At 47.3% G+C, this 26559-nt stretch overlaps 1 protein-coding gene across 2 annotated transcripts in view; it reads right to left on the reverse strand.

Annotated features, from left to right (window-relative positions):
- TSHZ1 (teashirt zinc finger homeobox 1) overlaps positions 1-26559 on the reverse strand; it is a 76561-nt gene that overhangs the window by 42370 nt on the left and 7632 nt on the right. The window contains exon 2 of one of the 2 annotated variants that reach the window (XR_010932978.1): positions 9642-10210. The exons of the other annotated variant lie outside the window; for it this stretch is intronic. The gene's annotated coding sequence lies outside the window, so the exon portion shown is untranslated. Of the gene's footprint in view, positions 1-9641; positions 10211-26559 lie in introns of those variants that run through there. 2 annotated transcript variants of the gene reach the window in all.

The raw sequence follows: 26559 nt of genomic DNA on the forward strand, positions 1-26559 counted from the left end.
AGGCGCTTTCACATATTCAGGGATGGATTATAAATCTTGGAAAAGAATAAGGTCAAATATCTTTGCTTTTTTTCAGCTATCTAAACCAACTCTTACTAAACGAAGACCTTATTTTGTAACTCTCACCTGCTGTCTCCTAGCCGTAAAAGGCAGACTTACAGGAACACAGGGCTGAAGCGAACACTGTTTGAGGCCATCAGAGCTCAGAACCCCCGAAAACATTCTCCACCAGGCAAAAGGCAGGACTCAAACAGGCCCGAGACGGGCAAAGCAAAATATCCAGGAAGAGCGGCCTGAGTGCCGTGTTCTGACCCACAGCCCACGCCGTGCTGGAGAACTGGCTTCCAGTCTGCCTGCTGGGACTCGGGCAGCGCTCAGCTCATCCCCCAGTCAACAGAGGAGACAGGCCAGGCCGGCGTGGATATCCCTGTGGATGCTGTGCCCCAGACGGCAAAGTTCAACCCCCAAGGGCGCGGGGGGCAGAGCCCAGGGCAATGCCACTCCCTGCCGTCAGCTCCCCTCCTGCCTGACCTGACACACACAGTCCGACAAGCTTCCGTCACCCTTTTCCTAATGTAGAGCCCACACTTGCTAGAATATTTCCTTATTTATCAGGAACTTGTCTTTTTTCGTTCTGTTTTTGTTTTAATTAATTAATTTATGTTTGGCTGCGTTGGGTCTTCATTGCCATGCGCGGGCTTCTCATTGCGGTGGCTTCTCTCGTTGCGGAGCACGGGCTCTAGAGCGCAGGCTCAGTAGTTGTGGCTCATGGGCTCTAGAGCGCAGGCTCAGTAGTTGTGGCGCATGGGCTTAGTTGCTCCGCAGCATCTTCCCGGACCAGGGCTTGAACCCGTGTCCCCTGCATTGGCAGGCGGATTCTTAACCACTGCGCCACCAGGGAAGCCCGTCATTTTTGGTTTTGATTTGGCGGGGACCCTGGTTACCAAGCTGTATGGGTTTCCCGTGGTCTCACCCCAGCCCCACTTTTTCCATAAGCCCTGCTACTTCCGGAATGCACATGGTGTGTTACAGCTGAAAGCCAGCACCAAGACCCTGTTAACAATTTCGAGAAAAGGCAAAACTATCCAAGTTAAACTCAAAGGTGAACTGTGTACTTATAAAATACATTTAAAAAGGCTTTCTGGACTCTCAAGCTAATTGAGAGTTGCCAGTCAGAAGATTTATATTACAGATGAAACTGTACGGTGCCTGTCTGTCATTCTCCTAAATCCGAAGGTTCCTCAGCCATTCCTACTGATTCCGCTAAAGGCCGCTGGGACGTGGCAGGGAGAGGGTTCCCTTCCAACGGCCACTTACAAGGACAAATGCACATTCTATTCACCCTTCAAATGACCTACAAGCTGCCTCCTGATAAAAAAGCCCCCCGAGCATCCCCCAACCCGCCCAGACAAGAGGCATCCCTTTTGGCTTGGACTCCCGCTAACAAGATGTGTGAAAGTCCCCTGTAACCCGTATCACTTCCCATGTTATTGAGACGGACGTGCAGCCTCATCTCCCCAACTCAACCTGCGAGCTCGCGGGGTGAGGTCCAGCCTGCTAACGTCACGTTCCTCAAAGGGTTTCTTGTACACGGTGGGACCTCCAGAGTGGTTGTCAGAAGAATGGGCTGGAAGTAACCGGGCTACATCACTTGTGCGCGATGAACGCCTCGTCCAGAGGCGACGAAAAGCCCCAGAAGAGTAAACCAGGCCTGGCGGTTACACCCCCAAGGCCTGAGTTGTCCCTGACTAGCTCTTTAACCCATCTGCCCTCGGAACCCCCAAGGACAGGGGCCCAGCCAGCCCAGCCCCCCTCCTGGCTGAGTTCCCGGCCCCTCTCTCCTCCAGTCCTCCCAGGCCTGCCCTCCTGAGGGGCTGGATGGCAGCCCTACCCCTGTTGTCCCTGGTGTGCAACCCCGGGACAGACGTGCAGGGGGAGTGACACACGCGTGCTGGCGAGGCCCCTCGTGGCGGGAGGGAGACACGGCCAGGAAGGACAAGGGACGGGACCACCAACACGAGGGACAGATGTGCCCAAGAATAAGCGGGAGCCACTGAGAAGCCCGTCGGAGGCCGTGGGTCCGGGCAGCAGTGAGGGTCCACCGGCGTTTCCATCTCGAGTCGCTGTGCTCCCCGGAGATGCCCACACCTCCTTCACCACTGCATCAAGCAGCCCTCACTCCATGAGCATCTGTCCTGCAGGTGCGGGCCCTTCCCCGGGACAAGGTCACAGACGTCCCCGACAGGGTAGCAGACAGCAGCTTCCACGCCATAACCCCAAGTGAGGAACACGGTGGGGTTCGGTCCTTCAAATGCCATGGCAACGAACTCAAGGCGACTGATGCTACCCACTGACCGACCTCAGTGTGTTTCATGAGGTTTCACTCAATCACAGTACTGCGAGTTTCTTGGGGATGAGCCCTCTGGAGGCCCTTCCTTTTTGTCACCATCCCACTGGGTAGAGTTGCAGACTCCTCACAGCACATCAGGAGTCACCTGTTGATACAAAAGTCCCCATGAGGGTCGGTGGTTCCTTCCTGTCGCTTTGGGGTTGGCAACAGCCATGTTCAAAACGCCGAGTGGACCAGATGTTTCTGTTCGTTGGTTATGCTCAGCCATCGCTATTGGTTATCAATATCGGATATTTACCAGTCATCCTGAGCACACAGGCGACTTCTCTACTTTCATCTGCAGTGAAAAGCTGTCGCCCGATGATAAGACATATAAGTTTCTCCTTTGGTATCTACAGTGGGCTGACTAGGGCCCCCAAAATCCATGTCTTCCCAGAACCTCACAAAGCGATGTTATTTTGAAACAGGGTCTTGGCAGATATAATTAGTTACGCTGAGATAAGGTCAAAAAGATTAGGATGGGGGGCTTCCCTGGTGGCGCAGTGGTTGGGAGTCCGCCTGCCGATGCAGAGGACGCGGGTTCGTGCCCCGGTCCGGGAAGATCCCATATGCCGCGGAGCGGCTGGGCCCGTGAGCCATGGCCGCTGAGCCTGCGCGTTCGGAGCCTGTGCTCCGCAACGGGAGAGGCCACAGCAGTGAGAGGCCCGCGTACCGCAAAAAAAAAAAAAAAGATTAGGATGGGTCCTAAATCCCATGATTGGTGGACCTTATAACAAGAGGAAAGAACACACAGACACACAGGGAAGAGGAGGCCATGTGACAACAGGGCAGAGATTGCAGGGAGGCAGCCACAAGCCAAGGGACGCTGAGGTCTGCTAGGAGCCATGGGAAGCTGGGAGAGACGAGAAAGGATTCTTCCTCAGAGGCTTCAGGGGAAGCATGGCCCAGCCAGTGCCTTGATTTCTGACTCCCAGCCTCCAGAACTATGAGAGAATAAATTTCTATCGTTTTAACTACTGGTTTGTTTAAGTAGTAAATTCGCTCTGGTTTTAATTTTTACCTGTTTGTTACGAGCTTCACTGAATAAGGAAGAAGACAAAGACGTTAGGTCAGAGAATTACAAGCAAAATGGAGCAGACAGTCTGGTCCCCACCATCCAGGTGCAGTGTCCCACCTGCAAGCACACACCTCTGATTCCTGACTCGGGCGGAAGGGGGCTGTCAGCGTAGACCTACCACCCCTGCCCCCTTCAGTGAAGTAAGTGCCACCCAGCTGGGGCACGAGAGCCAGCCTGGGTCAGCAAATCCTGCCCTGCAAGCTCATGACAGAGCTAGAGCCTCTAAACGGGACAGATGGGGACAGAGGCAGGACAGAAGTGGCACAGGAGTCAGCAGCAGACCACCCCCCCGCCCCAGAACCTGGAACCCACAAATTCAAATGCCACAGGACACGAAGGTGTGTCCTGGAGAGGTGACCCATCTCCCTGCGGAATGGGATGTGTCCGCTACTGTGTTCCCCTCATCAGAGACAGTAAGTACTCGATCAGTCTCTGTTGATTGCTGAGAGGGGAAGACTGTCATCAGAGCAGCCACCCCAGTGGGGGCACGTCCTTTCTGACGGGTGCATGTGTGGAAGCAGGCGTCACACACTTAAACCCGGAAAACACCCAGCACGTGAGCTGCTGTGCTGAATGCATTCATCTAAAGAGCAGGTCTGACTGGATGTTAACAATTATTGAGTGACTCCGAAGATCAAAAGCGAGTAGGTCTGTGTTTTGGGATGGCTACAAAATTGCGGATGGGATCCTCCTGTCGAGCTGACTTAGGGCAGGGGAGAAGAGGGAGCATCAGGACACAACGCTACAAGCCTATATCCAGAGAGGACGCTGTGTGCGACCAGGTAGAGCTCCAGGTGAGCCCACGGGAGGCTTCCACCAGGGGAGGCGGGACCCTCCAAATCAAAGAGGAATCTGTGGTGCTTCGGGCCAGGGGTAGGTGGAAAGAAAGAGCGTGCTCAGGGGAGAGAAAGCACGGAGCACAGGGGCCGGCACAGAGCCCACGCAGTACCTGCGAGAGGGTGGCTCTTCCAGGATTGAGACAGAAGGCAGAAAGATGCTCAGTGACCCGCCCTTTGGATATTCACGGGACCCTAACCATTTGTAAACCATGAAGTTTCTTAGGAAACCTGTAGCACATTAAATTTCACCCACATCTAAATATCTCATAAAAATTCCAAACTTGGCCAAAAAAAAAAAAAAAAAAGAAGTGGCAATGTCTTTCTCTCTTAAAAAGCCAACTCATTGTCCTTGAAATTTGCCGAACCATCACTTTCAAGGAAGAAGGATGCAACGAAAACCAAGTACAAGAGAGGAAAGGAGAAGATGGACAGTCTTTGAAAAAATTCCATATTTAGGGTGGCAGAACACGCGTTTCGATTTGCTTGGTAAAGCTGCAGTTTACTTTTGTCAATGTTAAACTCTGCAAGGATATTTCTATTTCCCAGGGTCGAAAGTTCATAATTTATCTTGGAAGGATAAACTCTTCCAACGGGCTCAGGGAGGGACGTCAAGCACTTTGGTCCAAATTTTCTCCTACTCGTAACACATAACAAAGAAAAGCAGAGAAACAAACAACCACACCCTGCCACAGGCTCAGGACTGTCAACAAACACAGGGCTTCTCAAACCAGGGGCAACAGTCCTGAGCTTTCTCCCCGATGTTCACGGAGCATTTTCCTCATGCTTCGAATGTAAGTGTGTAAATCCCATACAAGGAAGAAGACCCTTAAAATCCATTCAAAAAAAAAGGAATTGACACTTGAATCTCATTCAAAAACGTATGTTCAAGAGAGTGAGAATTTTTTTAATAACCATTTACAATGAAAATTTAATTCAGCCGTTTAAATTTTGTATCAAAACTTCGTTTTATAAGTTTATTATTTTTTATAATGAATTCGTAATTTTATAAAAATTAAATGACATAATAATTTGCATAATCAGCACACAGTCAAGGTGGCCCTGTTCTTCCATAAGGAAATCGTCACATGACCATACTTCTGAGGGATGGGGGAGGGGAAATGCCAAAAAACGTGTCTTTTAGGGGTTCGAAGGGAGCTTAGCTTCAAGGTGCCCTTGAAATTTTAATCAAAATACAAAATAAAACATTAGCACCAAAATATCAACTATTCATCTAATTAAGACCATTATCCTACCAGACGAGGATCTGAACAGGGGGTGTGCCACGACGCCAATGAAGCTTCGGGGCCCCGCCTTGCCCTGGCCCTTTCTACAGCGCTGGGATCTCTGTGTCCACGGGGCCACCTGAGATGCGCAGAGCACCGCACTTCCACCGGGGCTGGGAGGACAGCTGTCTCCTCCCAGCCCAGCCCCCTCCACGGCACACCTCCCACAATGGCCATCGTGGTCTCATCTGGATAGGGTAATGGTGGTTGAGCTGTATGTGATGTCACATGTCTGATGGACCCCAACCATCTGAGATAAAAGACCACCTCCCCTTACCGGCACCAGACGGGTGGCTGGACCATCTTTTCATGCGGCTACACCACGTAGAAAACCAGATGCCTCAGGCAACTCATTAATTATGTTATTTTTCTGGATTTTGTCATGTTTTTCAGCTTTTTAAGATTTGTGGTTTGCTGTGATTTCCTTTCTCGTACTAAATAAATCGTCACCCTCATACCTAACATTTTATTCACAATTTTGTACTTATTTTCTTAAAGAAGCTCCCCCCGCAAACCTGGCTCCTGCCCCAGCACCGGACACCGTGAAATTCACAGACTACCCCTTGGGTCTCCATCTCGAGTGTTTAAGCCTGTGGGTCGCTCCCTGAGCTCTACTGAGGCTCTGAGGCCAGACTCCTGCCTCGGATGAGCACGATTCAGTTGGTCTCACTCCAAGAACATGCTTCCCCTGTACAGAAAACAAATCACGTTTTTTCCTAGAACACTGTGACTTAATGTCCCAGTTTGCCGATTCTCAGTAATCTTAGAGCTCCCAGCGTACCCCACACAGGCAGCCCCAGGAGCTGCCTACTCGACGTCCACACTTGGCCAATGGAGTTTCACGGTGTGAAGAGTCGTACACGGTAGTTAGACAATGTCCAGCAAACCCGTCCATCAATGCTTCAGTACGTGGACCACGTCTGCACTCGCCATGTCCTGACTGCAGATGTCTGCCTGCACCTCACACACAAGACTGCACGGAAGAACTCACCAGCGGGTAGCTCAGAAGAGTTAAAAACAAAGTATAAGCCTTCCAAGAAGGCTTCGGATAAATTAATATGTGAGACATAGGATGAGTTATTCAGAAATGAGGGCTATTTCTAAACATCCCTAACCTTTGAGCTTGATGTGTTAGAGAACATCCATGCTCTCCTTCCAAATCATGTTGCTGCCACTGGAGAAACAGAAACAGAAACAAACAAAATAGTGTGTGTGTGTGTGAGTGTGTGTGTGTGTTGGTGTGTGCGCATGCGTACACGTATGTACACACATATTCGTATACGTATATGCAGGTGAGGGGTAAGATATTTGTTCTCATCTCACACGTGGAGCATGATTCACAACCATGGCGCAGGAACCACTCTGACACGCAACTTTCAAAAGAGAACAGAGCTCAGGAATCCTCTGGTCCAGCTCCTTTGGTTTGTACTTGAAGAATCCGAGGCGCTAGCTGCAGCAGGTGGGCAGAAGGGCCAGGGATTAGCCAGGCTTCAGCCCGAAGCTGCCTGCAGAGTTCTACCCCACACCCCAACATTCCGAGACAGATTCCAGGGAGCTGTGTGACAAAAATTAAAACATGAACAACATATGGGTGGTTTCAGAGGTCAAGGAATCAAACCTTCTGGGCTTGATCTGTGTGACCTTACGTATCTTATTCTCAATGACCTCGAGACAATCTACATGACCCCAACTTCGGTAAGCCTCACTCTATACAATGGAGATACGAGTAGGATCGCTATAAAAATTAAATTACATGATGCGAGGGCAGTGTGCAGGAATACGGTCACGCTACAAATATTTATTGAGCACCTACTATTTCCCAGGCACCGTTCCAGACACCACGTGGACAGCAATGAACAAAACAGACAAACCCCTATCCCCATGGAGCTTAAATTTTAGAGAAAATGTCCACTACTATCATTGCTATTATTATTATTAGATGTTGGCATTTGCAAAGGTGCACTGAGAAGAATGCCACACAATATTTTATAACCAAATAACTGAATTTGTCCCTTAAACATGTGTTTTATAATCTAATGCCCCCAGGTGCAAATGCAACTTTGGAGATACTGTCATAAAGGAAATGCGATTACATAACGACCTAAATGGGAAAAGAATTTTAAAAAGAATAGATACATGTATAACTGAATCACTTTGCTGCACACCTGAAACTAACACAACACTGTTAATCAACTCGACTCTGACATAAAATAAAAAGTTTAAAAAAAAAGAAAAGAAAAAGAAATGCAATTTGGCAGCAGGCTTTCTACCTCTGGTCCAGCTGCATCCCGTCCCCAGTAAGAGGCACAGGAAGACACAGCTGCAGAGCAGTTTTAAAGAGATGGGAATTTTCTAGAATTGGGTCTGCAAATACCCTGACTACCTACCTTAATGATTCCAGGGGAGGCCACAGGGAAGAATGTGTGACACACCTGTCACATGGGGAGGGACTGAGACACACCAACACCCTCAGAACATCAGTAGGGCCACCGGGTGATGACCAGCAGGGCCACTGGGTGTGACCAGCAGGGCCACTGGTGATGAGCAGTGCTCACAGCACTTAGCACATGCCCACTACGTATCACACAGAATTTCTCTATTAGACACAGATGTAGACGCAATGGCCAAAAAGAGGACTCTGATCTGAAGAGAGTACGGCCAGTCAGCAGTGCTGCAGGGAGAGCAGTCTTCCAACTAAAGCTGGAAGAGCTGGTGTGAAGGGGCTCGGGATGTGAGAGGAACCCCCGCAGGAAGCAGAGTGGCCTCCCCGCAGGAAGTGACGTGAGAGGAACCCCCACAGGAAGCAGAGTGGCCTCCCCGCAGGAAGTGACGTGAGAGGAACCCCCGCAGGAAGCAGAGTGGCCTCCCCGCTGTCCCTGGCAAAGGCAACAGGCAGATTATGGATGAACTACGCAGAGTCACAGAGGAAAAGAACAGGTGAGAGAAACTGGAAAATGGATTTTTTGTTTCCCATATTCAATCCTGATCACATTTATTTCATCACTCAATGAAATGTTTACATCCACAGGATGCATAATAAAATATTTTAGGTAAAGTTAATATTGATAACCACTTTAGTTTTCAAAATATTCTCACTCTACTGTGAGATCCATTAGCTCAGGGACCTTCCTGCTTATTTTTTGTCTGGAAACCAGCAGGGGCTCAAAATAAGTATTTACTGGAAAAATAAACCAACGAACGAACAATTGGAGAAATGAGCCCATGAACTGTGAGGCAGGAATCAGTGTGAGTTAGAACAGTCCCGATTCACAGTGGGGAAATTTAACGTTTAAGGAAAGGATTCAGGGATGGTCAGGTTGGGGATTGAGATTAAAGCCATCCCAGTGTTTTCTGCCCAACGGCATCAACGCACAAGCTGGGGTCACCCCGGAAAGTTCCCGAGAAATAATAATGAGAGTCAGTGACCCAACTCTGCATGTCAAGACAGCGAAAGGCGATTGTAGGTTTCAGGTCCATATTTATTTCTTATTTATTTCAATATTTATCTCTGGTTCCAAGAGGATTTAAGGCAGCTTGATGTGCGCTCAGGAAGGCGCCTGGATTGGACCTCACACAGGATAACGCGTGTGAAGCAACTCCCAGCACAGGTGTGGTGGGTGGACCACCGGCTCTTGGCAACTGGAAAACCTGGGTGCAGCGGCTTAATACCTTCATCGCTCAAAAGGGAAAGAGACTAATAATTATCGATATTGTCACTAATAATAAAAGCAGTTGCTCAATAGAAAAAATCTTTCCATGTGCTGGGTCTACTGAGGAGACAAAGGAAAAGGTACTGCCATCCACCACAAGACCTAAAACTCATCTAAAAACGCACCATAATATCACAATTTCTCCCTCGAGTGTTTTATGAACAGCAAATGTGAAGAGAAAAAACTATATTCTTACTGATACCCTTGAACTAAGTTTATAGAAATGTGTGTGTATAAGTACGTCATATTTAACAGAAAACTTAATGGAAATATCAAGAACCATTTTCTGAATGGGGGTTGGTACCCAAGAAGTAGCACACAAGCACGCTAATGAAGGCCATCTCAAAAACAAAAGATACGAAGTTTAATGGGGAAAAAAAGCCTTTCAAATGGCCACGCGGAAGCCCTGGCAAAGCAGTTACCATTCCCAAAGCATCCCCACTAACCCGTCGTCCGGAACTATATTTACTATGACTTATTAGATTTTGGAGCAGTTGTCCTCTGAAGGGCACAGATACTGCAAAATAGCTTTTAAAAGTGTGCACAGATTTTATGAGGAACATTTCGAAAGCCAAGTGTCAGTGGAAATCGGTAGAGGTAGAGGAGAGAGAAGTAAAGGGGCAGGAGAGCCAAGGATGAGGAGAATCGGGGTTGGGAGAAGCCAGAGCAGCTGCAGGTTGGCAGGAAGGTGTGCAGGGAACCAGCAGCTGGAATTTCAAAGTGCAATAAAGGCTCCGAGGGGCCACCCCATGTCTCTGGCCCACAGCCTGGCCCGGTCAGTCACGTGGCCAGCCATCAGGTACACGTGGGATGTGGAAGATCCTCCCACTTACAGGATATACTTCAGCTCCTGTCTGTGTAGAGAGGGGCCCATCTAAAATTAGCATCTTCTCAATGACATGATGTGGAATCTGAAAGAGAACAAAACCCCGGGTGTGGCCTTGCATTTCAAAGAAGACAGCAAAAAGGGACACAGGCGATGTACAAATAATCCTACACTCTTAGGCGCCCCCTAAAAAGGGTATTTTTTTTAAGCATTTTAAAAATCAATTAATCAATCCTGCCAACCCACTGCACAAAGGAAGCCTTACCAGTCTGCGTACTGCATCCCACACGGGGAGCAGGGCGGCCACGCAGGTGTGCAGTGAATGAGCACCTCAGTGTGGACCGTCCAACAGTTCAAAGGACGAACGGTCCTCCCGAGTGAGAAATGGAAGGCAGCTCGATACAACCCCTCAAAAAGGAAGTTATTGACAGGGTCCTTTAAACTCCAAAATTCTGCGAGTTACTGCAGATCGTTAATATCAATCCATGGGCTGACTCACCCCATCCTACCCCGCCGGAAAAAGGAAAGGACCCCGGCATGTCTGTGATTCCCACGTGTGAACCCTGGTCATCCAGAACCAATGGCCCGAACGTGGTGTGCGTCTCAGCGCGTTTCTTACAGGCGTGGGATGGTTGGGAAAGCCCTCGTTTTAGTCTTGTTACTGTATTTATATATTCACCAGGAAAATCGACAGGAACATTGGAGCTTTGTGAAGAGAGGGCTTCTGTTTTTTCCTCCCTAAGTAAACTGTGCTACGATACTATTCCAGATTCCTCCCCAAAGATGAGAGAAGGCTGTACTTCACGAGACGCAGGAGAATATAGTGGCAGTAAAGTATGTTTCTACAGTTCAAAGTTTTAAATGAGTAAGCAGGAAGGCTTTGGAAGGCTGCAGATATAACGAATATCACTCCTCTCTGTGGGCATGGGAGAACCGCTAGGAGAGAGTGAGAGGTGAGACGAGCCCAGGACTCAGAACCTCAGAGGCAGCGGCCAAGCCACGGACGACGTGTGGCTCCCACGACAGGCAGGTCTGTGAAATGGGCCCGTGCACGACATGACCCACAACCTCTCCCCTCACCTCCAAAATCCAAACAGCTCTGAGAACTTAAGGGTTTCTCCTAACTTTGTTATGGAAAGTCTAGCCTGCCCTGACCTCATTGACAGTAAAACCCGACCCAAAAGCACACGAGGGTACACGGTCTCTACTTACTCGCCCCAAGTACCGTGAGTATTCATGCGTTTCGCTGTAGGAAAATCCGCGTCTCTTTAAGATGAGGATGCAGCAAACAGACAACATAGGCATCGAAGCTCTTTTCAAAAATCTAAAAAATTCCGACTTCCAAAACCCCAAGGATTTCAGGTGAAGGACTGTGGGTTCTCCCTTGAAATTTCCCCACCGGTTGTCTGGGGGCGGGGAGCGCACCAGGACTCCCTTTACAGTTTACCTGGAGTCCCAGTATATACTGGGCACATGAGAAGCCATGATCGGAAAACTCTTTTCCAACTGGCAGAACTACCCACGAGAAGGAAATGGCTCATACACTCAGAAATACCTAACCAGTGAACAAATGAAAAAAAATATTGATGACAAATTGAGTAAGGCAAACCTAATTCCCAAATTAAACTTATTTTAGACTTTCCAAAATACATGCTAAAGATCTCTCAGCTACATGGTCTGAATATCCACCAGCAAAATCAAGTAAATAAACCCTCCAGGTAATTCAGATTAAAGAAGATCTATTCTGTGACAAACAGTTGCCTCAATTTGGATTTATTGCTGTAAATTCCCCGTGTAGATACATTACAATCCCAACTGAGAAACAAAGGAAACATCCCTACTTGGAAGGTTCACAAATGTTGGGAATCTGACCTAAATTATTAAAAATAGGTCACCATATGCATTTGTTTTCCTTGCTAGGGGAACTATTTGGAGCCCTGTGCGTATCTAAAATTCAGTACAGGGTACAGGGAGGTACTACTGCCTACACTTTAGCTGGTGTGCTGCCTACACCAAGAACTGTCCCCTCAATGTCAGCAATGCTTCAGAGAGACTCTAAACGCTCTGGTTGGGGGCTGGGGGTGACAGGTGCAGAATCAGAAGGACCCCAGCAGACGCCGGGACCTGGCAGAAACAGAGCACGGCGGTGACATGACGGGCGAGGCTTGGAGTCCACTCCAGGCTGAGGAGCCACAGGTCCCAGTGAAGGAGCCAGCGGACGATGGCCACACACCCACCGCCTGGGACCCAACAGGACGGAAACGGCACCTCACCTCACAGCACCCGCTGCCAACCCCCAAACGCTGTCGGACTGGCCTCCAACCTGGGCCGTATGCTGAACAGCTGGGGTGTGCTTTTTCCCACCAGTGAACTGATGTTTGCTTTTCTTCAACCGGCTTATTGAAATACTATAAATCATCTGGTTCGCCTCCCATCTCCTTGTGGCACTCATTTGAGTCCCCCTGCGCAGCACCCACGTGGAAGGGGTGAAACAGTGTTTAAAGGATATTTTCGAGTTTCCCGTCCAGGCATTTTCCATCCGCTCCTTTGTTCCTTTTTTTCTCAGAGGAGCCAGGAAGGGCCCGTGCTACCCCCAACAAATGGCAGGGCCGTCGGGGGACTGGAGGAAGAGGGACAGCAACTCTTTAATTTTGCACACATGATGTGTTCAACCACTAAGGTCATACCTGCGTGCGGTGACTGACAACGCCTGAGCTTGATTCAAAGCAAACAGCTGCTGGTTTGATTGCCTAGCAACTAAAAAATGACGGATGACCCCTAAGATGGATAACGCCCATAAATCAGCTCATTCAGACGCTGCAAGAAAAAAATTAAAAAACAATGGTTTTCATGACATTTGCTGCACTCCATAATGCGCCGTGATGAATTTGGCCTCCTTACGGATGCACGGCTGTGTCTGCTGAAGTTTGGGCACTTTTGTTCCCATTTTCCATCTTCCTGGAAGCTGCAGGCCCCTCCGTAAGGGGTGTGTGCGTGTGTGTGTGTGTGTGTGTGTGTGTGTGTGTGTGTGAACAGGCTGCACGGTCAGAAACTTGACTTCCTGAGCGCCTGCCCAGCACTACAGGACAGAGGGGGGCTGTGCTGAATCCCCCCTACACACACAGCTTTTAATCAGGAAGCGGTGGTCCTACATCACCAAGATGGCAGAGGAGCCCATGCATTAATAATGGTTACAATATATTTAGTGTAATGACTTGACCTCAGCCAACATCATGGACGCCATGATTCATACGAATTTGATAGACTACTTCCTGTTTGCAGATATTTCATAGGTCCCTAAAAGGCCAAGAATGTGCTCTTAGCTTGCAAATAAACACAGACCTGTACCCCGACGAGACTGACGGGAGAGCCTGGCATCTGTCCTTTAAAACACCCACGTCGTCAGCCAGGACACGGATGCCCTTATTTTCCCAGGTCTTATTTTACCTTCTCTACCTAACATTCAGGAGTGGGTGCCAGGGGATTTCTCTGGCGGTCCAGCGGTTAAGACTCCGAGCTCCCACTGCAGGGGGCACAGATTCGATCCCTGGTCAGGGAACTAAGATCCCACATGCCGCACGGTGCAGCCGGGAAAAAAAAAAGAAAAAAAAAAGAGCGGGTGCCAGAAATTCATTTCACCCTCTTTCTTTGGCCCTGTCTTTTTGTTACACTGGGTTTCAGTTTTCTGTTTTTAAGGTGCATCGATAGCACAAGGAAGGTTGCTCCCAAGAGAACCGTCCCACCGCAGACTTGGGTTAGCGGTTTGAAATAGAAAAAAGGTTCCTGTTTCCCAATCCCCTCCCATCACTGCTCGCCGGTCCATTCAGCCTGCTGGACGTGGCGGCCGCCCCATTCCCGTCCTCGAGGAGCCAGGCCTTTCTCACCGAGGTGCGCAGTCATCCGACAAGCGCGCTGTGCTGGGCTCGGAGGGAAGGGAGACTAGGCGGCCCTGCCCTCTCGGGGCCCAGCGTCTCCGGGGACACACACACGCCCTGGAGCAACTTTACGAACAGAGACAAGCATTGGGGAGTCCCGCAGCCTGGCATGTGCCCATCAGACTGGGCACCCCCTGAAAGCTAATTAGTTTCCAATGCTGAAAAGAAGGAATGACTTTGGGTTCAGTGCACTGCACAACTGCAAGGAACTGTCTATGTTTAAATCCCGAAGGGGGCGGGAAGGGTGGTTAGTCCAGGTGACAGTCTGAGCCTCAGAGCTGCTCTGGGGCCAGTGGTGGCAGCCCTCTGCAGGAGCTGCTCTGGGGCCAGTGGTGGCGGCCCTCTGCAGGTCAGCGCGACCCGGCTCCACGGAGAGCACCTGGCCCCGGGGCCCCGTGTCAGGCCGGCACCAGGATGGACGAGGCGCAGCTGCCCAACACCCGCCCAGCTGGGCTGGGCCTCACTCACTTTCAGAAGCTCCTCCACCCACCATCTGCACCCACCACCCTGAAATGGAAGAAAAGAAATCAAGCAACATTAGCAACACATAAATGAGTTAGGGGCAAAAGAGCCATGCCCCAGGCAGACAATGCTCTCGACCCAGGTATGGCAGGTGGAGCGACCTGTCCGAAATGAAGCGAGCACCCCCTGCCGCCCCCCCCCCCACCCGGGTGGGTGTGCTGACACTCGAGCTTCCGGGATCCACCCCATGAAGGAATTGCAAATCCACTGGGATGTCCAGTGCTACAATTTTCTAAGAACAGAGATAGGAGAGCCAGTCCTTGCAAGGTTGAACTTTTGATGCCCTGATCCTGGGCGGGAAGATCCCTTAGCCCCCAGCTGAGCCAGCATCAGAAACTCCGGCACAGCAAAGCGAGGTGAGAAAAACTGCTATTAATTAGGTCGATGAGACGCCTTCCACTGCATATGCTCCTACCTTTAGACACCCGGAGATAACTGCGCATTCTCCCCAAAGCTTCATGCTCCTGACACAGAAGCGTTTCGGCTTCATTTGTCTCCCTAAATATAAATGGCCGCTATCTGTAGCACTTAGGAGAGGCTAGCTGGCTTCAAATAAATAGCGTCTTAACCGTTTCCCTGATAATGGTACGCTCTGGGGTGCAACTCCATTTCTAATACGATCGGATCGGAGTCCTACAGGGATGAGGAAGCTCTGGAGCTTGGGCTTTAAGGCACGTCTGCAGGGCCACGGGCTGGGCCACCTCACTTTCTCAGCACTTCTGACTGGCCTCCACCTCCCCGGGGAGGCCTTGGGGCGGGAACCCACTCAACAGGACAAGCCGGTGTGCTGTCCCTTTAAAACTGAAATGCTTGTTTCCTTCCTGTAAGAAAAGTAAATCACGCTATAGTGAGTTGAGCTTTGAAAAAAACATCCATCCATTAAAGTTCATGGATTCGCATTTCCAGATTGTCCCTCCCCTGGCTGGGTCTCAAGTTACAGCCTTGTACAGCCCAAGTCTAAATAATATTCACCATGATAATGGCACCATAACTCCGATATCCACAATCAATCTTTGCTTTAAAGATACATCCATCTTCCATAATGTTGATGGGGATTCTGTAAAATGGGAAACGTGACTGTTTTCCTGACCTCGTGACGGTGGAGAAGGAAGCTCTGAGTGAGGGCTGTCAGCTCACATCTGGCTGCAAAAATAAATTAGCCTTATGTAGACAAACGAAAGGGCCAGCTCTGCCTAGAAAACAGCTACTCCTGAGCAATGGCTAATTTATAGGACTTCTTTCTGGAAAGTTCCTGGCTGAGGGAACAGTCTGCTTAGCTATCTCTTTAAATGATATCTGAAGCTGTAAATAACTTCAGTCCTGGGAGGACACAAAGTACAAAGGGGTAGCGATGGGAGAAACAATAACTTTTCTCACATTCTCACACAGGATTAAAATGCAAAACTCTTCCCTTCAAGGGGGAGAAAAAATTTTTTTCCTTTTAACCAAATGCTTTTATATTTTAACACTGCACTCCCCTCTGGCGGATTTTTTCTCTTCCTTTTCACTTTGGTTGTTTTCGGTTGGTTTCGGGACTCACAGGGAAAGTATGCAATCTGGGGGGTAAGGGTAGCCTTTTCTCTTCCTCCTCAAAACATATCCTTTCAAGCAAGGGTGACACCGAACCCCATCACTGTCTTTGCGGGGGGCAGATTCTAAGATTCTAAGCAACAGAGAAGGAGAAGAAACATCTATTGGGTTTTAGTAGGTGGTGTCAAAAATAGCTCGGAGTACAACACTCACTAGGCAAGCCCTAAAATAAAGAGAAGACCAAACTTCTGCCGGGAGGAGCGGGGGACCGACTTTCTTTAATACAAGGGAAACTCTTCATCACTGTTCTTCATGCTTCTGACCTTGTCGTGCTCGGGAAAACTTAGGGTTTGAATTCTTAAAGTCACTGAAAAGTGGGAGGAGAAAGGAGAGGCTGCACTTTGTGGGGTGTACCTACACAGCAATTGGGGGGGCATCCCAGGCTGCACCAAGCCCCTGCTGGGGTCTCGGACCCCCTCCGGTGGGACCCTGTATGGTTGCTGTGCGCTGAGGTGAGGAGGGTTAATTCTGTGAAGGTTGAAGGACTTACAGTAATGCTGTGAAGACAGAAACATCACAGGCTTTCCTGGCAAGGGGCTTACAGAGGGTAGGAGGGGACTGCAAAATGAACTCTCTCAGGCTTTGTCGGCAGCCTTTCCCAAGGCCCAGCCTGGCCCCTTTGATAAATGACACATGTCATTCTGTCACAGGCTGACAGTGCAGCTGGGAGGGCTGGTGATGTATGGCTCCAGTGAAAAGGAAATCAACTTTTTGGCACCGAGCGAGCCTGTACCCTGTATAAGGATTTTGTTTCTCAAAAAGTGAAAGATAGACTTAGGATTAAAAAAAAAAAAAAAAAAAAGGTTGAAAAACAGATTGAACGACAGCTTACACTTAACATAAATTAACTCAGTAATGGCGAAATGTGCTAGCCTGTGATAAATAAAAGCTACATTAGTCAATTATTAATCACACTCTAACTTGTAGCCAGAACCCATGACTTAAATCTGGGGCCTGAGCTGCCTTACAAACAGATAAGACAGTGCCTGATAGATGTCTTCCAGAGGGCAATCAGGGAGGAAGCAAAGACTCAGTGGGCTCACCAATGGGAATGGTGGAAGGTTCTAGAAAAACAAGGGAGGGGGGAGCGGGGAGCAGAGAGAGACCCATTCCTTAGAGACAGACTATCTACTGACTGTGTAAGGAAAATTAAATGTACGAACAGCTACATCCAAATACTTTTTTTTCCCTCTCAGGTCTTATTTGGTCTGAATATTCAAGACATTTGTGTGCTGCAACCAACCGTTTACATGTGTATATATAACTTTGCCTTGAAAATACGTTGCTAGTTTTGCACACACACACACACACACACCACTTCCTCTTGCACATCTTTTACATCTGATCCCCCTTATGGGGGTTTTCCTGGAGATAGCACTTATTTCCACACTAACTGTTTAGCACAGACTATATTTTAAGCCTTACGTTTTAACAAACAAATTGACATTTGACATTCATGCAGAGCAAGCCTGCCTCTCAACCAAGTGGCTTTCGTTGGGCTGAGTTCTAAACAACTCATGCCCCAAAACTCCACATGGAGAACCTATTCTCAGAGCACTTATGGCTTGGAGCGATCCCTCTTCCTCCTAAGAAACAGCAGGAAGGCAAACCCAGTAGCAGGAGGCATCTCCAGTTAAGGGCTCTGGGCTGCACACTCAGGATGTGCCCATCGGGCACATAATGTGTGGACGGTCAGCTGCATTTCCAGGAAACGGGATCCCCATTCCTTGTCTCCAAAAGACCTGCTGAGGTTGTGAGGTCCCTTCTGACGTTCAAAAGGACATGCTGAGGTTACGGACAGAGAAGGGGCCCACTCGCAGTTGGGAAAGTCACATGTACACCTTCATGGAAGGAACTGTTGTTAGAAGCCACATCTCCGGGACTTCCCTGGTGGCGCAGTGGTTAAGAATCCACCTGCCAATGCAGGGGACACGGGTTCGAGCCCTGGTCCGGGAACATCTCACATGCCGCAGAGCAACTAAGCCCAAGTGCCACAACTACTGAGTCTGCGCTCTAGAGCCCACAAGCCACAACTACTGAAACCTACGCACCTACAGCCTGAGCTCTGCAACAAGAGAAGCCACCGCAATGAGAAGCCCGCGCACTGCAACGAAGAGTAGCCCCCGCTCGCCGCAACTAGAGAAAGCCCGCGCACAGCAATGAAGACCCAACACAGCCAAAATAAATTAATTTAAAAAAAAAAAAAAGAAGCCACATCTCCGACGATGTCGCTGTGAGTGCCAAAGTTTCACTCACCTACCATCACGCCTCACTTGCACACAGTAGATGGTCAAAAAACACCTGCTGAAGTCAATTCAAAATACCCCATAGTCCCGTAACAAAGAGTAAGCCATTTCACTTTAAAAAGCCGCCGTCAGGTTTCCAGCCTCCCCTTCCACGATTTAAGATGCAGGGAACCCAGGAAGCATTTCCCAAAGTCCTGTTCACCCATCATCACGAGCAATCGTCTCACACACTCTTGCTACCAAGAATTCCACCCGGTCCGACTTCTGGGTCTTCTGTGAGGGGACATACTTCCATATGCCTTGACACACACGTGGCGGAAGGGCCCGGAAGCTGTTGATGTCAGCTTCAGCTTACTTCCAATTTTACATGTAAAAAGAAGCTCGAATTTTACCATACACAAATTCTCTGTGCACAACCAGCTTTTATAAAAAACAAAAGGGACAGCTGTTGCTTCATGACAGCTGCACCCTCCAACTCAGGGTGCTAAGATGGGTTGAGTGGATCATGGAGTGGTAGAGTAGCAACCTCTGGGGGGCCTCTGATAAGCTAAACCCTTCATTTACAGTAAGGAAACTGAGGTTCAGGGAAGAAAAGAAAAAAAACTTTAGTGAAAGAACAAAGACCCAGACCTCTGCCCCACATCTGGGGCTTCCCCCGGTGTACAACGCGGGGCTCAAGAATCAGCGTACAGTCAGCCTTCCGACTTTAAACGTGTACAATTCACAGGCGGGCTCCAAATCGAGTCAAAATGTTTAAAATCGCCTCGAACACCAATGGCTTCTTCCATGGCTATAAATAAGAGCATGAGGGGGAAAAAAAAAATCATACATTAAAACACAGGCTGATGTTTAAACTTCTCCCTTCCTCCAGCTGAAATATAATTTTTCTTTAGTCCATAAAAAATTCAGATAGTGTGCAGAATGTTTATATATTACCAAGGTCCCTCTTTAAAAGGTTTATACTTTTACTTTATGACCTGTCCTTGATTTGACACTTCCGCTCATCAGAAAGGGATTTATAAAATAATCCTGAAGGTGAGGAACACACATGTGTCAGGGACTAGCTGGGTTTCATGAAACGAAATTTAAGAAGAGAAAGAAATCCTGTTAAGCTCTCTTTAGTCACCAATAGACATCAAAGGTAATAATTAAAGAAGACAGACGTCATAAAACATAAATTTATGTCTCTTTTAATAATGCACAAGCACCATAGTGTGTAAAACATCTATTAGGTTGAAAGAACATGAACACGTTCCAGTAAGAAAAATCTATGTTTTGTTTGGGAGTATTTTCCCTTCCTTTAAAAAAAAAAAAAAAAAAAGTGAGGATCCTTTTTTTTTTTTTTTTAACAAGTTTAAACCAAAGTCTTTCAAAACCTTTGCCATCTGTGGGTACATGAACTATGAATGACCCCGAATGATTTGCACTGTGCTCAGAATCCCTTAGAAAGCACGGGAAAAAGTATCATTAACAATGACTGATGAATGTCAGTCAGGGTTGACCTCATCCAGGCTTTGGTCTCTGCCTCAGTAATAAGCTGTCCTTTATTAGTACCAACACTCCATAAAAGGGGTGTGTTTAGTCACAGGATAGCGGCCTTCTAACGCCCATTGCTTCTCCCAGAAAGATTGATTAGCGCTCATTTTTACTGTCTTCCCTGCATATACAGGGCAGAGCTGCAGTGACTCAGGCCTGCAAGCCACAAACTGGAGTCAGGAGGTGGGGAAAGGATGCCTAGAAAGAGGGTTGGTTGCAGGGAGTGGTGGGGGGGGTGTCAATTTTTTTTTTTTTTTTTAAGGAATCCGCCTTTCAGAAACGACCTAACCACAAAACCATATGTGTATTCGATTCCAGGGCCTGGAAAGAAAGGCTGGGAAAACAAATGTGTCTGCAGAAACGGGACTGAAGGAGCCACTTAAGTGTTAACTAGTCTTGAAAACAGAAGGGGATCCTGGCCTGCAGCTCTCTCCCTGTCTCTCTCAAATCAGCGGTTCCCAGTGAATCAATGAGGAGCCTGCCTGCAGAATTAGGCCTCATAACCAGCCTGACATCAAAACACAAAGATGTAATTATTACCCATTAAAACTGAACATGTGTGAAACTTAAAAAAAAAAAAAACTTCCCTCTACAAGCACATAAAAATCCATCTACTGCTTTTGTATTAAACTACTAAATTATTTTTAAGAAGCAATTGCTATAGAAACAGACACACGAATTTATACATATATAAAATCTCCACGTATCCCTCAAGCCCTCGGACCACCTCAACTCTTGGGGAGATAACTCAGGGCCCTGGATTCCCAGGAGGAGAAACGGAGGCATAAATGTATTATTATCTCTGTCATCACCGCTGCAACCATCGGGAGATACCAGGTCCTGCAGCACCAGGAGGAATGGAAGGGCCGCTGCCATCTAACACTTTGAGCAGGTGTTCCGCAGAACAAATGGAGAGAATGCATCCCACACGATCTCCTCCATTCCAAATACGTCTATAAACAAATTTAGCTCAGAGGGTGATTAATTTGCAGAAACCCTTTGGGAATCAGCCAGACTCTCAGTAGTCTAATGCCTTCAGCCAGCTACTCCCAGAAATTTAGCCAAACACCACAAGCTCCGACTTCCAGAGAAGCGCCTGAGAACCTGGGGATTCGGTTACCATGCGCACAGCACCTAGTGGATTTGAATGTGTTTCCATAAAAAAAGAGCAGGATGGGGGGCGGGGAGTGTCTGAGAACTCAGCTTAAAAGTAGCCTCCCTAAAGCCAGCCCTTAGCATCTCCTGTTAAGTAACTCAGAAGGTGGCAGGGGGAAGAGGGACCCAGCCGGTCCTCCCGCCATCCCCGCGGGGCTGGGCACAGGTAGGTGTCAACGGCCTTGAACCTGAACCGGTGGAGGGTCTGGGGCCATTCCTCCGCCCCATGACACCAGCTCCCAGGGACTCAGCATGGAAAAGGGGAGGAGCTGAAGAGAGACAGGAGACAAGGCTCTTTTGTGATCACCGCAGTTCCAAGTTGGTTTTCTCTGAGAGCTTTTGAGACACTCGTTTTCCCAGTTCATGGAAAGTGGGAGGCAAACACGCTCAAAAATCCCTCTCAGCATCTCCCGATTCGCCTAGATATGAGATTCCTTCTGCTTCCTTTTTCTAAAATAAATTCTTCTTCTCGATTTTAAATGGACAAATAATGCCAAATAATGAGTTCACTACCTGCTGAATAAAAGTAAGGCAACTTTGCTCCGGCACAAAATAAAACACGGCAAGGTAACCCCATCCCCTGGCTCACAACCACACAAACTGCAGCTGTAAAACACAGACCGTATGCTGCTTCCTTTCAAACCCCCCCATGCGCTATTTTCATAAATGTTATCAGTGTTTCAAGTGTAATTCACTGAGTACTAACAATCTGAGTTACTTCCTGGCTGACTTCGAATATTTATTAGACTGTTTATTTCCAATTACTTTCTGGAGTTACAGCAGTTTCCTTCGATTTTAAAATTTTAAAAAATATATATATTCTCAAAGTTTGGGGGGGGCAGTGCAAAGAGATTTCTGCACAGCACAGTAACGCTAAGGCATGGTTTATGGTCACGTTACTTGTCTGCATTTGGCTTTTCCGGATGCCAGTACCTTCCCAGGTAACAATAAAGCTTAGCAGGAAAAAACAGACATGTTTTACTGTTATTTTCATGTCGCTAAGAACCGAAGCAGGACAGGCTCTTATAGAGCATTACACAGTTTACTGCATTAATAATAGGATGGCCCACCGCTGTGACACATTCTGTACTTGAAATAAATATTAGTCACGATAGTTGCGTTTTAAATCCATATATTTTAAAGCTGTGCTGTAACAATGACACGAGCGCCAGGGATGACTTGCCAATAAGGCGTATTAACCATTTGGAAAAGGGCCTTCACTTCAGTTCAGTGTTCAATGGTATGTCGTACCATTTCTTGCTATGAATCTTGCAGCTGGCTTTTAAAAATAGTAAAATGTAATAAATACAGGTTTCTGAAAAGTTCACATTCCCAAGTCAGAATGTATACTGACCTTCACTGCTGATTTAATTTATTTCATCATCTGATCTTGCTGAAGATGCACTTTACTTTGAACTAAAAACTGAGGAGATTTTTTACAACCAAATTTTCTAAACCTCGATTCAGTCCCAGCTCATCACTCCCTCCTATATATTCACGCCTTCAAGCAAGCTTCAGAGTGGAATTTATAAGCATGTAAGTACTTGACCTATATTTACCATATGCTAATTTCCTCCAGAAAGGAACTACGGGACACACCTTTTAAAACTGCAGCTAGCAAGCTGAGGCAGAAATGCCCATATTTCAAATTTGGAAACGCACATCGGGTTCAATACGTATGGTTAACGCTGGCCCTGCTGCGAGCAGAAACACAGGCCTGGGAAGCAGCCCTGTGACGGTAGCTTGGAGGGATTCTACTTGGCTATTTTCCTGCAGAATGTGCCACAATCACGAGAATAAGGAAATCCTGGATTACATTTTGCCGAGAAAAGAGAAATGGTCAAATCTATAATCGTGTCTCTGATTCTCGACTTTTTTCCTTTAAAAACAAAAGACAGATCCTTGTCCGTGTTGGCGCAGAATTTCAGAAAAACACAATGGACAGAGAAAGAAAAAAATGTCTATCATCTCAAAAACCTGCTTACTGTTGCAGCAGCCTGTGGACGAACAACAGAAGCAGAGCCAGAAAGGAGGGAAACACGCAAAGGGTTAGCAGGCGGTGGAGCCCAGAGGCCTTCCTAGGCAAGACCAAGTGAAAAGAACATCAAAGTTGGGATTCGACCTTAATGCTTGGGTTTGATTGTACTGTGAAACAATGGACTCTCTCAACAATTTAACGCTAATTAAAACAGAACTCCAATCCAGATATCCCCCAACCAGCAAATCCAAGCAGGTGACTGAAAGGAGGAAGCACCCAACCAGGGCTGAGCCCCAAACACTCTCTAGAAATGATCCCCTTCCCCTTGCCTGACAATAACCATTAAGAATGGTAACTGGAGGCCTGTTCATTCCAATTGTCAGTAAGCAGCTCTGTTGGGTTTTTCCAAGTACATAAATTTAACAATCTATTTCTCCGATGAAGTTAAAATGTAAGAAAGACTTGGATCAGCTGCTTATCTATACACATTTCACTATTTTCTATGACTCCGAAGAAAATAGGCACACGCAAAAAAACTAACCTTTTTTTTTTTAAAGTCAGTGTCAACTATCGCTGTATCCACACGTGGAGCACAGTGTTTTAAATGCAGAAGGACCCAGCCTGCAAGGTCCACCTAGATTTTCGTGCTTCTGTAAGGCTCCTCTGGAAGGAAATATTAACCCACTGGATTTTTAAATGTAGCCAAACTCTTCCTTGCTCAGTTTGCTGTGAAATGCGTGTGAGGCCCCTGACTCCTGACAGTACTGAGGTTTTTACATTTCAACATGGGTTATGTAAACAGCTGGACAGCATGGCATCAGAACAGACACTGGGATTTGCCATTCCCCTGTATGACAAGGCACAGATTACAGGTATTTCCACGTCTACAGGTATGTGGGCAAGTGTGCTGTACACACCTCTGCGCCCATGGCATACAGGAACCACACAACACAAGGCACACTTACAGACGCACGCGACCAGGATCACGTGTGCAGAGAATGGTCACCGCATCACTTATTTCATTATTAGAAAAATTTCTAGCAAGAAGGACTGTATCAAGTATCGCTGCTCTTAAAGGGCTTTTGCATTCCCAAAGAACACTGGGTTGTTCTTGGGTTTGTTTTTTTTTTTCCCCTAAAAAAGAAGTCTGCAAGAAAGAGTTCAAGAATTCTTTAAAATCCATGGCTGTATCAAAAAGCAAAGGCTCCATGGGAAAGATTACGATTATTCTATAGCAAGGAAGGCCCTCAACTACTTCGGATTTAACCTCTACTTCACCTAACTGATGTCATAACAGTGGCGCTTAGTTTGTCTCAAGGACAAATGATCTCGCGAGGCTGTATACAATTCCAGGAGTGTTATCGCAACAGCAAACTGTTGTCCCCAAAATTATATTCATTGCTTTTCAAAATGTTATCAACTTAATAAATAAATACCTTCGCGGGTGAAAAATACAGTGGTGCTTTATTTTGTGTGTAAGGACATCCTCTACCAACCCTATTGATAAAACCTTAAAAAAAATTACCTCCTACTCTTCTGCCCAGCTACACCTTTCCATTAACTATATTAAATATATCAAACATTCGAACTGATATTTACATTTCACAACCCTGATCTCTTAGGTCAGATTCTTTCCTTCAGTACTCTTTTCCGTCAGCAGCCTACTGTTCCCCGAAATCAATACTGAGTACACTGTATCATTTAAAAAAGGATTTCAACTGTTCCAGCACAGCACCACAAACGTACTCACAAATATTTTCAACCTTTCTTGGCAAATCAACCGTGTCTTCGGTCATCTTAATTCTTAATATTCTCTAGCATTATCTATTTTTATTGCGGTTGTTATTCTTGAAAAAAAAAAAAACAGTAAAGTATCTACATGGTCACGGATGTTGGAAGCCAGCAAACAGTCCCGCCAGCAGGCAGCGCTGCCTGACTTCCCTCCTGGTCAGGTAGCTCTCCGCGAGGCTCCACCTCATCCTCCAGAAAGTTCCAATAAAACGCTTTCCGCCCTTTGTCCATCGTGAACTTGAGCCTGGTGCTGGGGTAATTTACCATCTCCCTTTTATAGGCTTTTCCGAGAGGAACCAGAAAACAATAAGAGGCCGGCGTGGGTGCGGGCAGCCCAGGACGGAGGGGGGCAGGCTGACCCGGGCCGCAGCCCCCCGAGGTGTACAGGTGCTGCTACCGCCCTCGGCTAAGTGGGGCTTGTCTTGTTCACGACCTACAATGATGAACGTGTTTTCAACCATAGTCTCGTGGAAGATTGTTCTAGACCTGGCCTCTCAGGGAACATATATCCACCCTTAGCTGGGTATAGGCACATTTAATCAGCAGCTAATAACTGTACAGGAGGGGCCGCTCCCCTTCATAAATCAATGTGCAAAATTGCTAATACACTAGTTATCGATTAGCACACCAACACTCATTTCGAGGCTATAGCTAAGAACTAACAAAGTGACAAGGGTAAAGTGTTATTTCTTTCACACGTAGACAGCTGGGCTGGAAAAATGATTCCAGCAGGCAGTAATTCTTAATTGACACCTGTCAAGATTATGGCGGCAGACACAGCTGCTGCAGGAAAATTCGTCCCTCGCCCTGTTCATCTGTCAGCTTTAATACCCTTCCTATGCACATATTTTTTTTTCCTTTGCTCTAATCTACCTAAATTGTCCTGGCTTTTGTTTGAAACCTGGGTTTTGGTAGCAGTTAATCCCTTCCTAATATCAGCCCTGTCTACGATTCAACCATCTCGCACATCCTATGGAGAAAGTCAGGGTATTGGGGTTTGATGACAAAAATGAAAAAGGTGAGGGGAGTGGGGGAAGGGAGGAAAGCACGTACCCCCAAAACCCAATGACTGCAACTGGGTAGCACACCTCTTTCCATTTTCAGTGTATTTTTGAATTTTTATATTCTTCTGGGTCTTTCTTTTTACAACCATCGACCCAATATACATTGTCTTCCTGAGCTATGTCATTATCCTGTCATCACCCTCTGACTGCTAGCTACCACTTGAGAATCCTCAGTCTCCTTAAGCCCCTTCTTTCCACGATCCATGTAACAACATGCTGTGCTTGACGCACCCATACAGGTAGAAACACAGATGCATAATATTTTGCAGGAGACACAAATGTCTTGCATTATTAAAGTTGCAGTCCAGCAAGAGAGAACAGAGTCCAACAAAGACACACCCGCACAAGGATTCCATTCTCCAAAAACAGATGATCCAGGAGACAACTTAATGCCCCCCAAATACAAATAATCCTTATTTTCCTCTTTCTGCCCAGTAAGAAAACTGCTATAACAAATGCTTCCTTTGGTCTATAAAATAAAAACCAGAAGAAAGGAAAAACTGGGTGCGGGGGGAGAGAAACTATTTTTTAAGAAATCAATTCAAAATCCCACGCAGTTTATTAAGTTTTTGTTTTCCTCAGAGGGAGTGGTGGTCGAAAGTGCTCTTTGAAAACGT

The sequence above is a fragment of the Pseudorca crassidens genome, chromosome 12, assembly GCF_039906515.1.
Source record: "Pseudorca crassidens isolate mPseCra1 chromosome 12, mPseCra1.hap1, whole genome shotgun sequence".
NCBI lineage: Eukaryota > Metazoa > Chordata > Mammalia > Artiodactyla > Delphinidae > Pseudorca > Pseudorca crassidens.